This window comes from Temnothorax longispinosus, chromosome 2 (assembly GCF_030848805.1).
Source record: "Temnothorax longispinosus isolate EJ_2023e chromosome 2, Tlon_JGU_v1, whole genome shotgun sequence".
In the NCBI taxonomy this organism is placed as follows: Eukaryota; Metazoa; Arthropoda; class Insecta; order Hymenoptera; family Formicidae; genus Temnothorax; species Temnothorax longispinosus.
In genome coordinates this window covers 23,281,811-23,294,754 of record NC_092359.1, presented here as the reverse complement: position 1 = coordinate 23,294,754, position 12,944 = coordinate 23,281,811, and the positions used below count along the sequence as shown (strand labels likewise).

The 12,944-nt window shown below is 35.6% G+C and overlaps 1 protein-coding gene across 1 annotated transcript in view; it reads right to left on the bottom strand.

Moving 5' to 3' along the window:
- The window catches only part of Invadolysin (leishmanolysin-like peptidase, invadolysin), a 281,796-nt gene that overhangs the window by 21,811 nt on the left and 247,041 nt on the right, over positions 1–12,944 (bottom strand). The window lies entirely within an intron of this gene.

Sequence of the window (12,944 nt, the reverse complement as noted above, 5' to 3'; positions counted from 1 at the left end):
CCGATAGCGAGTATCGCGCAGATACTCACGGGAGCCTTTTCAGCGGGGTATTATAGCCGGGGGATATTTATGAATCGAAGGAAGAGGATCCCCGGAAATCCTGCAGGAGATGCTATCCCATCCTATCCCGTGGCGCTATCCCATCCAGTCTCCCGTAATCCCTATTGGATCCGCCGAGGTTGATAAAGGAAAACCGTATGGCGTAGAAGAGAAACCGTGCTATAGGCCGTTCGAACACGTTGTCGTTCTACGCTGATGCCATGGTAGCGTAACCATTTTATTGAATGCATATACTAAGCTTCTGCAAAATCGAACTGGTCGCGAGTGGTCGAGTTTGAGAATAAATCCTAATTTTATGAGATAGACAGCTAAATAGATAGAGAGAAAAAGAGATCGATATCAAATAATTTGCAGCATGTTTTAAAATTAGATACGTCGTACAATTATTAAATTTATTATTAAAAATCCAAAAACGTACATACTTTCACATTGAAATATATTTTGAAGTTTTTCATATTCATGATTTAATGGACGTAATATATTTTCGAGACATATCGTAAACAACACAATTATTAAAATATTAATACAATTATTAATAGAGCTTTCATAATTATTTGTACGTTGCTATTTTTATGATGAATATAAGTGTGTTACGTCTATTATTGGAGAATAGACTGTATTCTAGTAAAAGAATGTTCGATCGCAGTCACAAAACTGGCGCGACGAATGTGTTGTACCAGATTTGACGCAACGCGAGCTGATTGCGCGATGCAACGGCAAGGTTTCTTTGACAATTTGCCAAAACGGCGTGCGCTTGCTCTTTCCAATAATTCTCGTCGTCGTCTCTTATGCCATTCATGCGAGGAAAGAGAGTTCCAGGCTCGGTTCTGCACGACTCCAGCCAATTGGCAAGTGACGTTCGTAGGAAAGAGCGATTTAGCGCGGGTGAAAGTGAGAATGACAGGCAGAACAACGGCGACGGGAACGAGGTGGGACGAGTCGAAGACGGAACAAAAATAAACGCCGAGAAGTGATCCGATTAAAAGAACGGGCACCCACTAGCCGCGGCAAAACTGAGCGCTTGCGCCGCGCGTTCTCGTAATGGATTTTAGAGTACGGGTGGCTAGTATCGAACGTGGTACGGACTTTCGTGAATTTTTACAAAGATCTCCGCGTGCTCCGGATATCGCAAGAGCGCCCGTATCTACGCGTGCGAATTTATTACGCGTACTTGCTCTGACTTTGCAAGGAAAAATGACGTATATGGTCAGACATGAAAATATACAAGTTGATATTCTTTCCAGCGAGTTAATGCTTTAAAGATAGCTGTTTACAGCTGTTTACAGTATTCAGGAGCATGTGTATCAGTTAACTACTGTGATATAATGCTGATCTATAATTACATTTTTAATAAAAATCATTATGTGATTACTTCCAATTGTATTATCGCTCATTCAGGGAAAGTTGAAAAAAATGAGATTTACTATAACCTCACATAAGATATTACGTTATTTGGGAGTCAAAGGTTTCGTCATATGCACTTCATATCCTCTATTGTGTCCTATTTTCTACCCACTATGCGGCAGAAGCTGTTAATCTCGCGGAGTATGTCACCATTTTCGGACCCCCGCTGATTTTATTTCCGAAATGGTCTCGCGCTAGCGATACGACCGCGATAATGCGACCACTACTGATGCTCCCATTAGTCTGTAGACTTTATCACTTCATGACATCACTAGCGATGATGAAATTTTGTAAAGTAATGACACGTGGACTTATATATATATGCATATATCGGCAATGTCTAATTTCAATTGACATTTTCCTTAATAGCTACTTACAATATATCTGAAATATAAATTTAAGAAATTTGTTCTTTATAAAGCATAAAGAAGATAACATTAAGCGTTACTACTCGATAACGATAAAACGTTATATTATTATAAAGATATTTAAAAATGACTAAATGAAATATATCAAAGCATAGTTTGTGATTATTTGATTTCACTCCAAATGACTAAATGACATAATTTCCTCAATTATCATGAAAAAGATTATGATATAGATTATTTGATAATTTAATTATATCTTTTAGATTGATTTTATAACATAATTGTTACAGACAAGACTGTCATTTAGGCATGGCATGCTTATAATGTTGTGCCGAGCCCGTATAGCGATGATCGATTTCCGTCCATATTATTTTTTTACACATTTCTGCTAACTCATCGTGGCATCTATTTGTTGTGATCGTAATTAAAAGAATGTTTTGAGTAACTAATCTTATCCGTAACTATTTTGTTAAGAGTATATATACAATACTGTATGTATACAGTACAGAATACAATAATGTATATAGTTACACTCCGTCGCAGTAAAGTATCCATCAACTGAAGTATAACCACAAATTTCGAATGCCCGTCGTACGTTATAATCTCGTATCTCCCCCATGACGTTATAATCTTCTCCATATGGAAGATCGTAAAGCTCACAGCGTGGTAATTTTTGTCATAATAGGAATCGTAAAAAGTATTCTAGTGTGGCGCGTTTGAAACGATCTTGCGCGTAACCGCGAAGCTATCAAAAATATAAGCGTTTTACATGCACAATACGCTTTATCCGATTACGTAACTGTGCAACACGCTTACGAAATGATGCCTGTAACATGAGTTACATACATATATGAAATATATACGTCAATATATACAATAGTCGCGAAGAGATGGTTCGAACATTGATATACCCATGAAATCATTTAATTACTTTCGTGAGCTTAATAATAAAAATTGTAAGATAGTTATTCATATAATATAACGCAATTATTATATAAATTTAAGTATTCTCTAGTGAATAGATATATAACTATCTACTTCTATAATTACTCTATATATATATTTTCCCTTTTCTGTTAAGGGGGCAGTCTGGGTCTATTGCACATATTTTCAAGAATTTTTTGTTATAGTAAAATTAATTAAAATATCTCGAAACTTTTATACATTATCTCACATATATTAAAGTACATAAAAAAATTTTTTTTTTCTTATTTATGGCAACAAAATGGCGACTCTAAGGGTAGCCCATAGAAATCTGGTTGGCATGATATCTCGAGTTAGAAACGTCTGAAACAAAAAATTCAAACGGGATATTAAAATATAAGTAAGTAGCTACAGCTGGTAGTAAAATTAAACATTTTGGGTAAAAAAAAACAAAATGGCGGACTTTTGAATATCTCGACCCTTTTTTTGCAATTAAAATTGTTTTTGTTTTTTTTTTACCCAAAATGTTTAATTTTACTACCAGTTATAGCCACTTACTTACATTTTAATATCCCGTTTGAATTTTTTGTTTCAGACGTTTCTAACTCGAGATATCATGCCAATCAGATTTCTATGGGCTACCCTTACAGTCGCCATTTTGTCGCCATAAATAAGAAAAAAAGTTTTTTTATGTACTTCCAGTACTTCAATATATGTGAGATAATGTATAAAAGTTTCGAGATATTTCAATTAATTTTACTATGACAAAAAAATTCTTGAAAATATGTGCAATAGACCCAGACCCTTAATAATATACTAAACAAACATGTAACATATATCTTTTTTAAAATTGAGTTAGCACGTTGCAACGCTGTTAAATTTTATTACTACTTGGTTGGTAGAAACAATGACTCTTCATCCCTCGCTTCTTTTTCGCGTTAATCTAGATTCCTTAAGCAAACGCTAAGCAATAATTTGCAATGCTCTGACGGCTCTTGATTCCCGAATTAATTTTATTCTTATTAAAATATGATAACATCAAGTAATAAGGTGATGATGGTAAGAATATGATAAATGAAAATGAATATCTATCAGTTTTAAATTGAAATCTCGCTCACGATTCACTTCCGCTCACTTCAAGTTATTTAAGTAACTTTTCCGATCGCTGAAAGATATAGTAACCGTTATCCAGTCATTATAATTTCCATGAATTTTAAATTTAAAAGCGATTTTTCCCTTGATCTTATCCAATTGCTTTTATTATACATTTTTATTATGCACACTTTCAGATCAGTAATCGCTTCATTGTGCAACATTAGCTTTAGCTTGATTATCTCTATAGTCATTGCTTGCTTCTGTACATACGAGTACATTGATCATCCTTCAAGAATAATAATTTTAAATCTATTTTCATTCTTTCTTATTTTTCTCACGAGACAGTCTTCTTTCTCCATCTGCGTTCATCCCTTTGTCTCGATCGGATTTTTCCTTCTCACGACACGCCTTGTTCTCGTCTTTTTGCACCGGTACGGCCAGTATCTCTCTTTTGGTCTTTTTTTTTAATGTGCCGTCGCAACAAGCTCGTTCTTCTTCGTCATCCGGAGGTGGTGGTTATGGTGGTGGTGGTGGTGGTGGTACCGGCGGCAGTGGGGTGGTTAGTCCTCAAAGTACGAAAGATCCAAAAAAGAAGAGGTAAAGGGTGGTGGCTGTGCGAGATCGATACCACGATACGGATTGGCGCGGAGGAAAATGTCACGTTCGTCCGTTCTCCGGTAACGAATAGTCTGCACGGTTTCATAGTATCGAGATTAAGATTAATAACGGGGACCGATCCGAATGTCGGTAACTAATGTCAGGAACTGCTCGTCTCGCAACTCAGAATTAATGCATCTTGCTGTCTCTCTCTTTCTTTGCCTCACTCCTGCGCTCTCTCTCTCTCTCTCTCTCTCTGTCCTAATCTATCTGTCTTTAGCAGAGACAGATCATGCTTGTTGAGCGGATAACATGGAATACATATGGCATGGATCGACGCAGGGCGCGAGCACATCGATACATCGCGCTTGTAAAACCGGATTAGTGTCACGCAGCATGTCATATAAAGTACATATTGAAGATATTGTAACTAAAAAAACATTAAAAGATCCAAAAATATTTTGATTGTACGTTATCCGTTTTATACGGCAATAAATTACACCTTTTTAATTATTGGACAACTATAAATAACTGAATAATATATAAATAAATAAATATAGAAAGATCTTAATGTAGAGAGAAGAATAGCATATATAGCGGATGTTGCATTACTATCTGCAACATTATTACATAAATAATCGGCAGTTTAAAAATTCAGAAGTTTCCATCGCATTGTTTTTAATTTTCATGATTTAAATATGATCGTCTTATCGTTTGTTGTTTTAGTAAATTTGTCACACAGTAAGCACTTCGCGCTTCATTTTGCTTCCTTATAGAGGAAGATATGCATACAGTTTACAAGATATTTATGATCTAAAAAGTGCTCCTTAGTAATTTTAAACACAAATTTTATTAATAAACGTCATTCAGGAGATAATTAATAAAAAAACTTCGACCCTAAAATGAGTAGAAAGCAATCCCCCAATAATTACGTTTTATTTTCCCCCTTTTGCAATATTTTCAGTAAGCTTTGATTTCTCATTTCGTATGCGTTTGATGTCTCCTGTTTCCATGAAACGCAATCCATAATGCAGGATTGAAAATACTCTTGCGCGGTGCGGTATATGATATCTTGTATGATTTTCATACCCTTAATGTTGCTTGTGATCATGGTAAAACCAGGAAGCTTGATGTTCCATGCACGACAAGTTCGATTAAAACAGTGGAACATGAATATGAACGACGTGATGTTTTCATGTCAGCTTCGAGAATGGATATTTGTTCCTTATCGGAAAAATGTTTTTCATACATACCGATTTATTTCCGAATATTAGAAAGGAAAAAGATAATAACTTTTATTTGAAATATGCATGGATCTCCGAAAGAGAGTGCACAATTATACAATAGCTATAACCATAACTATACAAAATACAAAATACATCTGTTAATTATAAAAGTAATTTTCAATGCCGATGTGAAATCTATCGGTTGCAATTTGTCAGTTGTAAATTCTTAAACAAATTTAACAATATTGTCAATCCGATACGGGAAACATTTTAAGTATTTCATGGCAGTCGATTTTTCAATACGTACAGTGTAACAGATCGTATATTATTTTTTATTCTCACTCCGTGATGTAAAAGCCGGAGACACGACGCTTTTATTGTGACGAATTTTTACGGAGTATATTTTAGAGTGCTCTCAACTTTCATCAATGAAAGTTACAGAAAACATATCAATATTTTCATAAATCACCTACATATCGCTTCATCAACATTATGAAGACTATAAGATTGAGGTTTGATCCTACATTTAACGTTGCGTGAGTTTATGTAATGTGCATTATTAGAAATCTGTTAATTTGCAACAAAACGTTGTAATTTTATGTGCATCTAAAATTGAGCGCATCGTAACAGCTTCAGATAAGACACAATCACGGTGAACGGAAACAGTACAAGGCCGTAAAAAAATTAATTCATATTCATATCGTACTTTCAATGTGGTTTTCGTGTCTGACGGTCTTTCGATAAATTCAAAACAGAGCGTTACTCGCCAATGCACGTCCCTTGCATTTTCCGCTTCGCTTAATCTCCGTCGGATAGCACGATCGATGTTTACGGCGTTCATGTAGCTACACGACAAATTCGCGCCGCCGGACTCCCGAGCGAGAGGAGTTTGTAAAAATAAGAAATGCTTCCCGTATCCGGTACGGTTCGGTATGCGTTCGCTGAATAATGCAACGGTCCTCCTTTTCGTATCGTGAATAGTGGGATGAGCGGGCGTCACTCTCCTCGCTCGTGTCTTTTTGCGTGACGGCGAAGGCTACGGGGGAACGCCAAAAGTCGTGAAAGATCCCGGAAGCCTCGTGCAAGATTGATTCTACGCATAGATTTCGTTACAGCTCTCGCTCCAGAGGCGCGGAGGCTGCTCCGATAAGCAGCAAGGGAATACATAAGCGGGACTAAACTTGGCTTCCTCTGTCGTTACGTCACGAGAACCGAGAAAGATGAAAAAGCGAGTGGGAAAAAGACGAAGCGAGGTAAATTCTATCGCGTACATCTCAAAAGGATTCAGGAATTATTGAACATGTTTGACTGGAAGTATTTCCCTGCTGTGTGCAGTATTCTCTAACGCTGTATTTATTCTTCATCGATCGTCTCTTCCTCAGGGAGAGAGTACGTTCAACTGGAGATTACTGTTAATATCACGTCTGATTTGTTTGTAAAAAATAGGAAATCTCCCGATGCTATTGATAACTTCCTACAATTTTTTTGAATGAAATAAGCGGTCTTCTCTATTGGACATTTTGCGAACGTATTCAACGATGAATTTATCAAGCTATTAATAAAGCATAATTTTTCAATCCTGATGCTAAATGTGTCGTACAATTCTAAATTCTTCATTTATCTAATATGAGGATGAAATAAAATGAAAAGAAAACACAACACTAATTGCATAACAAAAATTTCAGTAAAGACTTATAAAAATCGTAAAGCTCCTAATGATGATAGATTTTGTAAGAGCGCTTCCTAAGTCGTTAATTAATTACATCTCGCGGAAAAGGCATGTGGAATTACGGCTACGATATTTCTTCCCTAGAACTGTTTTTTTTTCTTAGATTTATTGTTCTCGACGTGGCACGTTTTATGCTGTGAAAAATTATGGACAGGTGACAGCGAAATAAATTGCGGCAACGAACCTTGGGCAAACAATTGCGTCTTGAGACGTAGAGTTCCCGTTGTTATGCATTGCATAGTAGGAGATGAAGGAAAGGATAACATAGAGAATGCACTGTTTACTTATGGTGGTACGACGGCAGCGTTTTGACACGATTCTAGGATAAAGCACGGCAGGAGAGTACGTTCAACTAGTGCCCATAACTTCATTTACACATAAAGCGGCATTTATCAAGATCTCTGAAGCGACGTGCGTGCGTTGCAATTTTAAAACTTTGTATACACAAGATGTCATACATTTTGTAACAGAGAGAAAAAAATAAGTATAGGTATGAATTGATTCATATATGTTGATCTAGTAGGAATAAAAGCCACAAAGAAAAATGTAAACATAAAGCATTTATTAGAGGATTATTGTCGTACACCAGTCACACTAAATCACAACGAAAACGAAAATCTACCGAGCCGGAAAAACGGCCCGACTCGAGAATCAACTATTTGCCAATTAATTAACGCGACTGCCGACGAAACTTTCGCTATTAGCCTAAATAATTGGAGCGGGATTACCAAGTTTTAACCCAAGAACCTGCCCATCTCACCGAAGCCGGGCTTTCAAGTGGGAAGTCTGCTTTCTTCCTTGTCTAAGAGAGCTTTGTCGAGCATAGAACGCCGCACAAACTCTCGATAAAAAGTCCATTACAAATTTGGTAGAGCTGCAAGTAAATTTTAGACGCTTAATATTTTCGATAATTAATTCGCAGAATTTAAAATAATCTCTTTTGTATGCAATAATAAATTCTTTTCTAAATGTAATAACATTTTGTATAGCTCTTTTTTCAGATTATGTATAAATAACTTGTACTTTAACGCTAGTAAAAAGATTATCTTTTTCATTATTTTTCTCATATAAATTATAAAACTTAACTTGTAAATGTATTTATTTCTCTTTAACTTTAATCTTCTGGGAATAATTAACGCCACTTTATGGCACCTCGCTCTTTAACTTGTATGGATTGAATAATTTATATATAAACAAGTAAAGAATTCACATTTACCTCTCTACAGCCCTCTCCGCTTTTTCGCGAAGCAAATGTGCGCGACCTATATTCGAACCGAAAGTTTCATTTTGAATAATAAAGTATCACCAGCTGTTGGAGTACATAATACCGGGTGGTTGTACAAGCATAATAACGGAAAAATATGGAATGTAGTTCTATGAAATACGGCGAATTCAAATTTGGTTTTCCATTCGATGTTAGTTGATCTCGATTTTCTGTGCACGTATAAAATATGATGCTGAATTTATAACCTTTGTACGTTTTTATTTCTGGTGGCCAAATCAAAAGTACTGCTCTATCGAAATTTAGATCACAAAAGAAACAATTTGGAACGAGCAGAATAGAAGCGAAATGTGTGAAAACCGAATTTCCTACATTATAGAATATGCATTTCCTCAATATCATAAAATTCACTTCTTTGGAAAAGTAGGACGTTTTCGCTTCACATTTGTAAATATTGCATAAATATAATGGCATAAATATTTCGCGTCAAATGGTTCGCTTCTGACAACGCTTGAAGATTTGTACTGTCGCGTCAACTGAGAAATATTTGGTGTTCAATAATTTCACCTGCAATGTCAACTATGTCCGTAAATACCGATGTAAATCCCAACGGAGCGATATTCTCCGTTCGTTAACAGACAATCTAGGCAGCCAGTATTGTGGTTATAATCCAAAGTCCGCAAGATGAGATTCTATCGAAATACTTCAGTCTTTCAGTTCTGGTGTTAAATCATTCTCTGCATACATATCGAGAATGAGATGGTAAAATAATTCCGCTACCAAGTTCAATAATGAGATGTAACATTTAATGTATTAAAATTAAATATATGAATTACAAAATATAGCATATTTGCTTCAAAAATGAATAAAACTTTTCGGGATCATCACCTACAAGAGCAATAACAAAAAATATATAACATATACATATAGTTGAACTAATAATATGAATAGAATAAAATTTGCGATTAAAAAAAAACGCAAAAAACGGTTGTTACCGAGAACGCGAGCACTAGTATTTACAAAACTAATTGCCCGTATTCTGATCTATCGTTCACGAGGATATCCCGTATCTGTTCCGTGTGACAATCGAGTTATATAACAGATGAGCCAAATAAGCCAGAACAGAAACATCCGCTACATACAGCTAGTTATAACCACGGAAACACGATTTCGAGAGACAAGCAACTGGTAGATACGATTCGCCCAATTAACCGAATACCTCGTCAGTCCGCGATCGTGTTCGGTGGCACTTGAGTGATTTAGCATAGCTTTTGCGCGATAAAGCCGAGCCGTCGAATTATGCAACTTCGTTAACAAAATGTAGATAATGATGTTGATAATTAAGTTATTAAAATTTTACGCAAAAATAATTATTTAATTGTTAATACGCGATATCTGATGAGACATTTTTTAAATAGTATCTTTTATTTTTTATCCTATTACAAAGATAATGGCAGAGATAAATATATTACATTGTATATTATATTAATTTACCGTGCATGCGTGCATGCGTGCATGTGTGTATGTTAAATCGTTTATTCTTTATATTATCATCGTGTGAAGTTTTTGACACGCGAATTGTGTTGTTATTCTCATTTTCACGTTTATATATTTGATGATATCATAAATAATAATCATCTATATGATGCATTCATCATCTTGCTTTACTCTTCCTCTTGTTCATTTAAGAAAACTTTTATTGTCGAAAAATGCTCTAACGGCGAGCCAGAGAAATAAAGCAGATCCGGAAATCCGAGATAGAGATGGACAGAAAGTAAAAGAAGAATGTAAGCTACGTCCTTCTTCGGGATTCGACGGTCAGAGAGTACCGACGAAAGTTTTGATGAAAAAGTTCCGTGACTCTTACTTACGACGCGCGAGAACACAAATGGGATGATCGGAACAGGAAATAATGAAAGCATTGAACATAAGATCTATGTCACGTAAGGCAGACGAAACATAATAAAAAGTATCGGAAAAACTGACATCAGATACGGAGATCTAATTGAAAGAAGTTCTTTTTTTAAGTTAAAAGCAAACGTAGCGCAAGGAATTTGTTAACTTTTATTGCTTCGCAACGAAATGCTTTATACACAAATCTCCAGATACATTGACACAGTTTCCAAATATCCCTTTATACGGTAAAACTTTTCTTCCGTTAACTGCACTTAGAGAATAATATAGCAAATCATTATATACATTGATCTATTCATAAAATAGATTCTTTTAACAATGTTAAATATACCAGAATATTTTAATAATCTTTCATTATGGTTCTAACAATTATATACTGTAATAATTGTTATGTAAGTTTGTAAGCCATTTTCAATTTTTGTATCTTCATAACTTTCAGAGATATGATTATAAGAGAAGATAATTATACAATGATAGAATTCTTGACTTACATTAGTAGGTATTTCTTCACCCTTCACACAAATGTATCACGATTTCTTTTTACGTTTCCAAAAATTTTTTCCTATAATATTATTTCAACCAGAAGGAAAGCGTGCAGCGAAAAGAAATCGAAAAGCGCGGCGCGTTATATTATCGAATTACATTGCACTACCCTTCTCTAGAGAGGCAACCCGGCTACTAAATTTTATCAATATGTGAGAGAGCCGAGATCGAATATCCAGATCCGAGCCTTAAAGCGACGCAACGAGAATCAACGTCGTCCTGAAACAAGCATGCGCTTTGCAGGTCATCGCATCAAATTCAATTACGCTGCCGCCGGAGGTCGTTTGGCATATCCATAACGTTCCGGCAAGCCCGGCTTAAAATGTCTCTGTGTCGCACGCGCGAGCTGTAAATGGATGTGATTACCTGAGGCCCCGGTCATATGGTCGTAGAAAATACCAGGATTCCCGTGATCGCCGATACGAGCTGAAATCGTTACCGCGGACACGTGGCGCGCGTCTATTCCGCATTTCAACTATGACGATCCTGATTGCCCCGGCGTGATTTACCGGCGGGTTACACGGATTAAAACAAAACGATTACCGTAATTCTTGAAGCTCGTACAACGAGCGCGACGTCGCGCTCGCTGAAATTTGATTCGCTGCCTCTCTCTCTCTCTCTCACTCTCTCTCACTCACTCACACTTTCCGACCGAATTACGATAGGTACGCGTTTCTGGTACAGGGAGAACCGAGAACCGAGAGGCAGTTAGGCGCTATTGTCGTGCTGGGAGATCATTAAAATTAATTACGGTCTTGCACGGCTAACTGAAGCCGGTCGTATACCGATGCAGGTATGCAATAGAGAGAGAGAGTTCCTGGATATTAATAAGCGACACCATGCTCATAATGCCCAAAGTGTAAAAAATGTATTAGATGATATTTGTCAAGAGTAGTCGCAATCTTACCGAAGAAGAAATCATATTTAAAAAATTATATAATTTCAACTTGGAACATAAATGCTATATAGGAAAATTTTGACGGAATCTATAAAATTCGTATTTATATATTACTAGTACGAGTAGGACGTAAATACGATATTAAATTCAAAATATTAACACATATTGAACATGTAAAATTGAACATGTAATTATACGAAATTAAAATGGAATTAAAAATATAATATTTGCCATATCTATGTACATTCTCTCTACGTTATTATTCATATTCAGTTAGAGATACGGGCAATATAGAATATTTTGCTTGGCATGCATATCGTGTATAAATATGTGACGCTTGACTGTATGGCCAGGTGATTATACTGCCAACATTCCCATAGAAATTTCAATGATATGTTATGTACGCGCGATTATCAAAGCCATTGACGGAAATCGAGCCAATACAAGCTGAAATGCACAATACCCTGATTGCGGCGCGTGATATCCGTATTAAAAAAAAATAAATCCTTTAAATTGAACCGGTACATAAGCCAGCGAGTGTAATACCGCGCTTTATACTCTGCTTTGTTAATTGATATCATCTGGTTTTACTGTTGCTTAAAGAGTTTTCGTTTCTAACTAGTCAATATTTACGTACAAATTAACAGCATATTTTTTGTGAATATATAATAATCTTGTGAAACACATAGAGTTTCGAAGGTTATTTATTATATAGAAGCTTTGCAATGGAATATATTAATATCCTTTATTAATTACACAATAAATTCAGTTATTACAATTTGATTATTTAATGCGTTGTACATTAAATTATATCAGTTACATTCACGCTATTTCCAACTGTCAGATTAAATGAGGCAAATAAATGATCTATAAATAGTTTGCCAATTATGACTTATGATTGATTGACTTGATTAATTATATTACGCATGATAATATGGAAATGAAAGTTAATCGGTTGAATCGT